Genomic DNA, 7,131 nt, shown 5'->3' on the forward strand with positions numbered 1-7,131 from the left:
GCAGTGGCAAGTTCATGGCTCACTGCAACCTCTACCTTCTGAGGTCAAGCCATCCTCCCACCTCAGCCTCCTGAGTAACTGGGACTACAGGTATGTGTCACTATGCCAAGCTAATTTTTGTGTTTTTGGTAGAGCCGGGGCTTCACCATGTTTCCTAGGCTGGTCTTGAACTCCTGGGCTCAATCGGCCCACCTGCCTTGACCTCCTAAAGTGCTAGGATTACAGGTGTGAGTCACCATGCCTGGCCTCATTCTGCCAATCTGTTTCTTTTAAGTGGAGCATTTAGGCCATTTACATCTTTCAATGTTAATATTGAGATGTGAGGTATTGTTCCATTCACCAGGTTAATTTTTACCTAGATACTTTGTTTTTACATTGTGTTGTTTTATAGACCTTGTGAATTTTCAAGAGGTTTTATTTTGGTACATATTGAGCTTTTGTTTCAAGATTTAGAACTTATTTTAGCATTTCTTGTGGGGCTGGTGTGATAGTAACAAATTCCCTCAGTGTTTGTTTGTCTAAAAATGACCTTATTTTTTCTTGATTTATGAAACTGTTTTGCTATGTACATAATTCTTAGCTGACAGTTACTCTGTTTAAAGAGGCTAAAGCTAAGTCCCCAATCCCTCTGGCTTGTAAGGTTTTTGCTGACGAGTCTCCTTTTAGTCTGATAGGTTTTTCTTTATAGGTTACCTAATGCTTTTGTCTCACTGCTCATAGAATTCTTTCCTTTATATTGGCTCTAGATAGCCTGATGACTATAGGCCTTGGTGATGGTGTTTTTGCAATGAATCTCCCAGGAGTTCTTTATAATTCTTGTATTTGGATATCGAATTCTCTAGCAAGGCCAGGGAGCTTTTCCTCAATTATTCCCTGAAATAAATTTTCCAAACTTTTTGCTTTCTCTTCTCTCTCAGGAACACAAATTATTTTTAGATTTGATCATTTTGCACAATCTTATGTTTCTTCATGACTTTGCTCCTTTCTTTTTATTCTTTTTTCTCTATTTTTATGTGACTGTGTTAATTTGAATGCCTTGTCATTGAGCTCTGAAGTTCTTTCCTCTCCTTGTTCTAGTCTACTGTTGAAACTTTCCACTACATTTGGTAATTCTATAAGTGTCTTTCATTTCCAGAAGTTCTAATTGACTTTTCTTTAATACATCTATCTCTTTAGAAAATTTTTTATTTATATCCTGAATTTTAAAAAAGTTTCTTTATATTGGTTTTCACCTTTCTCTGGTATCTCCGTGAATAGCTTAATAATCAACCTTTTAAATTCTTTATCTTGCACTTCAAAGATTTAATCTTGGTTTGGATTCACTGATGAAGGGCTAGTGTAATGTTTTGGGGGTGTTTTAGAACCCTGTTTTGTCATATTACAAGAATTACTTTTGTAGTTCTTTCTCATGTTGGTAGACTATTTTTCATGATTATTCTTTTTTTTTTAATTTTTTTTTATTATACTTTAAGTTCTAGGGTACATGTGCATAACGTGCAGGTTTGTTACATATGTATACTTGTGCCATGTTGGTGTGCTGCACCCATCAACTCGTCAGCACCCATCAATTCATCATTTATATCAGGTATAACTCCCAATGCAATCCCTCCCCACTCCCCCCTCCCCATGATAGGCCCCAGTGTGTGATGTTCCCCTTCCCGAGTCCAAGTGATCTCATTGTTCAGTTCCCACCTATGAGTGAGAACATGCAGTGTTTGGTTTTCTGTTCTTGTGATAGTTTGCTAAGAATGATGGTTTCCAGCTGCATCCATGTCCCTACAAAGGATACAAACTCATCCTTTTTGATGGCTGCCTAGTATTCCATGGTGTATATGTGCCACATTTTCTTAATCCAGTCTGTCACAGATGGACATTTGGGTTGATTCCAAGTCTTTGCTATTGTGAATAGTGCCACAATAAACATATGTGTGCATGTGTCTTTATAACAGCATGATTTATAATCCTTTGGGTATATACAGTAGTAGTGGATGGCTGGGTCATATGGTACACCTAATTCTAGATCCTTGAGGAATTGCCATACTGTTTTCCATAACGGTTGAACTAGTTTACAATTCCACCAACAGTGTAAAAGTGTTCCTATTTCTCCACATCCTCTCCAACACCTGTTGTTTCCTGACTTTTTAATGATTGCCATTCTAACTGGTGTGAGTTGGTATCTCATTGTGGTTTTGATTTGCATTTCTCTGATGGCCAGTGATGATGAGCATTTTTCCATGTGTCTGTTGGCTGTATGAATGTCTTCTTTTGAGAAATGTCTGTTCATATCCTTTGCCCACTTTTTGATGGGTTGTTTGTTTTTTTCTTGTATATGTGTTGAGTTCTTTGTAGATTCTGGATATCAGCCCTTTATCAGATGAGTAGATTGCAAAAATGTTCTCCCATTCTGTAGGTTGCCTGTTCACTCTGATGGTAGTTTCTTTTGCTGTGCAGAAGCTCTTTAGTTTAATTAGATCTCATTTATCAATTTTGGCTTTTGTTGCCATTGCTTTTGTTGTTTTAGACATGAAGTCCTTGCCCATGCCTATGTCCTGAATGGTATTACCTAGGTTTTCTTCTAGGGTTTTTATGGTATTAGGTCTAACATTTAAGTCTCTAATCCATCTTGAATTAATCTTCGTATAAGGAGTAAGAAAAGGATCCAGTTTCAGCTTTCTACTTATGGCTAGCCAATTTTCCCAGCACCATTTATTGAATAGGGAATCCTTTTCCCATTTCTTGTTTCTCTCAGGTTTGTCAAAGATCAGATGGCTGTAGATGTGTGGTATTATTTCTGAGGACTCTGTTCTGTGCATTGGTCTATATCTCTGTTTTGGTACCAGTACCATGCTGTTGGTTACTGTAGCCTTGTAGTATAGTTTGAAGTCAGGTAGCGTGACACCTCCAGCTTTGTCCTTTTGACTTAGGATTGTCTTGGCAATGTGGGCTTTTTTGGTTCCATATGAACTTTAAAGCAGTTTTTTCCAATTCTGTGGAGAAACTCATTGGTAGCTTGATGGGGATGGCACTGAATCTATAAATAACCTTGGGCAGTATGGCCATTTTCACGATATTGATTCTTCCTATCCATGAGCATGGTATGTTCTTCCATTTGTTAGTGTCCTCTTTGATTTCACTGAGCAGTGGTTTGTAGTTCTCCTTGAAGAGGTCCTTCACATCCCTTGTAAGTTGGATTCCTAGGTATTTTATTCTCTTTGAAGCAATTGTGAATGGAAGTTCATTCCTGATTTTGCTCTCTGTTTGTCTGTTACTGGTGTATAAGAATGCTTGTGATTTTTGCACATTAATTTTGTATCCTGAGACTTTGCTGAAGTTGCTTATCAGCTTAAGGAGATTTTGGGCTGAGACGATGGGGTTTTTCTAATATACAATCATGTCATCTGCAAACAGGGACATTTGACTTCTTCTTTTCCTAACTGGATACCCTTGATTTCTTTCTCTTGCCTGATTGCCCTAGCCAGAACTTACAAGACTATGTTGAATAGGAGTGGTGAGAGAGGGCATCCCTGTCTTGTGCCAGTTTTCAAAGGGAATTTTTCCAGTTTTTGCCCATTCAGTATGATATTGGCTGTGGGTTTGTCATAAATAGCTCTTATTATTTTGAGGTACGTTCCATCAATACCGAATTTATTGAGCGTTTTTAGCATGAAGGGCTGTTGAATTTTGTCAAAAGCCTTTTCTGCATCTATTGAGATAATCATTGGTTCTTGTCTTTGGTTCTGTTTATATGCTGGATTACGTTATTGATTTGCGAATGTTGAACCAGCCTCGCATCCCAGGGATGAAGCCCACTTGATCATGGTGGATAAGCTTTTTGATGTGCTGCTGAATCCAGTTTGCCAGTATTTTATTGAGAATTTTTGCATCGATGTTCATCAGGGATATTGGTCTAAAATTCTCTTTTTTGTTGTGTCTCTGCCAGGCTTTGGTATCAGGATGATGTTGGCCTCATAAAATGAGTTAGGGAGGATTCCCTCTTTTTCTATTGATTGGAATAGTTTCAGAAGGACTGATACCAGCTCCTCCTTGTACCTCTGGTAGAATTCAGCTGTGAATCCATCTGGTCCTGGACTTTTTTGGTGGGTAGGCTATTAATTGTTGCCTCAATTTCAGAGCCTGCTATTGGTCTATTCAGGGATTCAACTTCTTCTGGTTTAGTCTTGGAGAGAGTGTAAGTGTCCAGGAAATTAACCATTTCTTCTAGATTTTCTAGTTGATTTGCGTAGAGGTGTTTATAGTATTCTCTGATGGTAGTTTGTATTTCTGTGGGGTCAGTGGTGATATCCCCTTTATCATTTTTTATTGCATCTATTTGATTCCTCTCTCTTTTCTTCTTTATTAGACTTGCTAGCGGTCTGTCAATTTTGTTGATCTTTTCAAAAAACCAACTCCTGGATTCATTGATTTTTTGGAGGGATTTTTGTGTCTCTATGTCCTTCAGTTTTGCTCTGATCTTAGTTATTTCTGCCTTCTGCTAGCTTTTGAATGTGTTTCCTCTTGCCTCTCTAGTTCTTTTAATTGTGATGTTAGGGTGTCAATTTTAGATCTTTCCAGCTATCTCTTGTGGGCATTTAGTGCTATAAATTTCCCTCTACACACTGCTTTAAATGTGTCCCAGAGATTCTGGTATGTTGTATCTTTGTTCTCATTGGTTTCAAAGAACATCTTTATTTCTGCCTTCATTTCGTTATGTACCCAGTAGTCATTCAGGAGCAGGTTGTTCAGTTTCCATGTAGTTGAGCGGTTTTGATTGAGTTCTCAGTCCTGAGTTCTAGTTTGATTGCACTGTGGTCTGAGAGAGAGTTTGTTATAATTTCTGTTCTTGTACATTTGCTGAGGAGTGCTTTACTTCCAATTATGTGGTCAATTTTGGAATAAGTGCGATGTGGTGCTGAGAAGAATGTATATTCTGTTGATTTGGGGTGGAGAGTTCCATAGATGTCTATTAGGTGCGCTTGGTGCAGAGATGAGTTCAATTCCTGGATATCCTTGTTAACTTTCTGTCTGGTTGATCTGTCTAATGTTGACAGTGGAGTGTTGAAGTCTCCCATTATTATTGTATGGGAGTCTAAGTCTCTTTGTAAGTCTCTAAGGACTTGCTTTATGAATCTGGGTGCTCCTGTATTGGGTGCATAGATATTTAGGAGAGTTAGCTCTTCCTGTTGAATTGATCCCTTTACCATTAATGTAATGTCCTTCTTTGTCTCTTTTGATCTTTGATGGTTTAAAGTCTGTTTTATCAGAGACTAGGATTGCAACCCTGCTTTTTTTGTTCTCCGTTTGCTTGGTAGATCTTCCTCCATCCCTTTATTTTGAGCCTATGTATGTCCCTGCATGTGAGATGGGTCTCCTGAATACAGCAGACTGATGGGTCTTGACTCTTTATCCAGTTGCCAGTCTATGTCTTTTAATTGGAGCACTTAGTCCATTTACATTTAAGGTAATATTGTTATGTGTGAACTTGATCCTGTCATTATGATATTAACTGGTTATTTTGCTCGTTAGTTGATGCAGTTTCTTCCTAGCCTCGATGGTCTTTACATTTTGGCATGTTTTTGCAATGGCTGGTACCGGTTGTTCCTTTCCATGTTTAGTGCTTCCTTCAGGGTCTCTTGTAAGGCAGGCCTGGTGGTGTCAAAATCTCTAAGCATTTGCTTATCTGTAAAGGATTTTATTTCTCCTTCACTGATGAAACTTAGTTTGGCTGGATATGAAATTCTGGGTTGAAAATTCTTTTCTTTAAGAACGTTGAATATTGGCCCCCACTCTCTTCTGGCTTGTAGAGTTTCTGCGGAGAGATCTGCTGTTAGTCTGATGGGCTTCCCTTTGTGGGTAACCCGACCTTTCTCTCTGGCTGCCCTTAAGATTTTTTCCTTCATTTCAACTTTGGTGAATCTGGCAATTATGTCTCTTGGAGTTGCTCTTCTGGAGGAGTACCTTTGTGGTGTTCTCTGTATTTCCTGAATTTGAATGTTGGCCTGCCCTACTAGGTTGGGGAAGTTCTCCTGGATGATATCCTGAAGAGTGTTTTCCAACTTGGTTCCATTTTCCCCCTCACTTTCAGGCACCCCTATCAGATGTAGATTTGGTCTTTTTACATAATCCCATACTTCTTGCAGGCTTCGTTCATTTCTTTTTCTTCTTTTTTCTTTTGGTTTCTCTTCTCGCTTCATTTCATTCATTTGATCCTCAATCGCTGATACTCTTTCTTCCAGTTGATCGAGTCGGTTACTGAAGCTTGTGCATTTGTCACGTATTTCTCGTGTCATGGTTTTCATCTCTGTCATTTCGTTTATGATCTTCTCTGCATTAATTAGTCTAGCTGTCAATTCTTCCACTCTTTTTTCAAGATTTCTAGTTTCTTTGCGTTGGGTACGTAATTCCTCCTTTAGCTCTGAGAAGTTTGATGGACTGAAGCCTTCTTCTCTCCTCTCGTCAAAGTCATTTTCTGAGCAGCTTTGATCCGTTGCTGGCGATTGGCTGCGCTCCTTTGCAGGGGGAGATGCGCTCTTATTTTTTGAATTTCCAGCTTTTCTGCCCTGCTTCTTCCCCATCTTTGTGGTTTTATCTGTCTTTGGTCTTTGATGATGGTGATGTACTGATGGGGTTTTGGTATAGGTGTCCTTCCTGTTTGATAGTTTTCCTTCTGACAGTCAGAAGGACTGTCTGTTGGTCTGTTGGAGATTGCTTGAGGTCCACTCCAGACCCTGTTTGCCTGGGTATCAGCAGCAGAGGTTGCTGATGATAGAATATTGCTGAACAGTGAGTGTACCTGTCTGATTCTTGCTTTGGAAGCTTCCTCTCAGGGGTGTACTCCACCCTGTGAGCTGTGGGGTGTCAGACTGCCCCTAGTCGGGGATGTCTCCCATCTAGGCTACTCAGGGGTCAGGGACCCACCTGAGCAGGCAGTCTGTCCGTTCTCAGATCTCAACCTCCACGTTGGGAGATCCATGGCTCTCCCCAAAGCTGTCAGACAGAGTTGTTCGCGTCTGCACCGGCCCCCGCTGCTTCCCCTATTGGTCTTCAGCTGTGCGCTGTCCTCAGAGGTGGAGTCTACCGAGACAGGCAGGCTTCCTTGAGCTGCTGTGAGCTCCACCCAGTTGGAGCTTCCCA

This window comes from Trachypithecus francoisi, unplaced genomic scaffold (assembly GCF_009764315.1).
Source record: "Trachypithecus francoisi isolate TF-2019V2 unplaced genomic scaffold, Tfra_2.0 Lachesis_group1, whole genome shotgun sequence".
Lineage (NCBI taxonomy): Eukaryota > Metazoa > Chordata > Mammalia > Primates > Cercopithecidae > Trachypithecus > Trachypithecus francoisi.